A 245-nucleotide genomic window follows, 5' to 3' on the forward strand; every position below is an offset into this window, starting at 1 on the left:
GCTGACTGATGGTTGAACTGTCAGAACATTTGCTCTGATAAAAATCAGTATTTAATATATGAAAACAGTCCGGGATCTGGATTTAAAGAGATTCCCTACTAATTCTCATAAATTATCTGATAACCGGAGTTCATTTGAAGACAAAATAAAAACAATTTTGTACAAATATAAATATTTATTAACTATAAAATCCGAGCAAAATAGTGAAAATATAATCGGTGACAATAAATAATAAGAATCTAAAT

The sequence above is a fragment of the Nanorana parkeri genome, unplaced genomic scaffold, assembly GCF_000935625.1.
Source record: "Nanorana parkeri isolate BGI_ZX_2015 unplaced genomic scaffold, ASM93562v1 scaffold3741, whole genome shotgun sequence".
NCBI classification, from domain to species: domain Eukaryota; kingdom Metazoa; phylum Chordata; class Amphibia; order Anura; family Dicroglossidae; genus Nanorana; species Nanorana parkeri.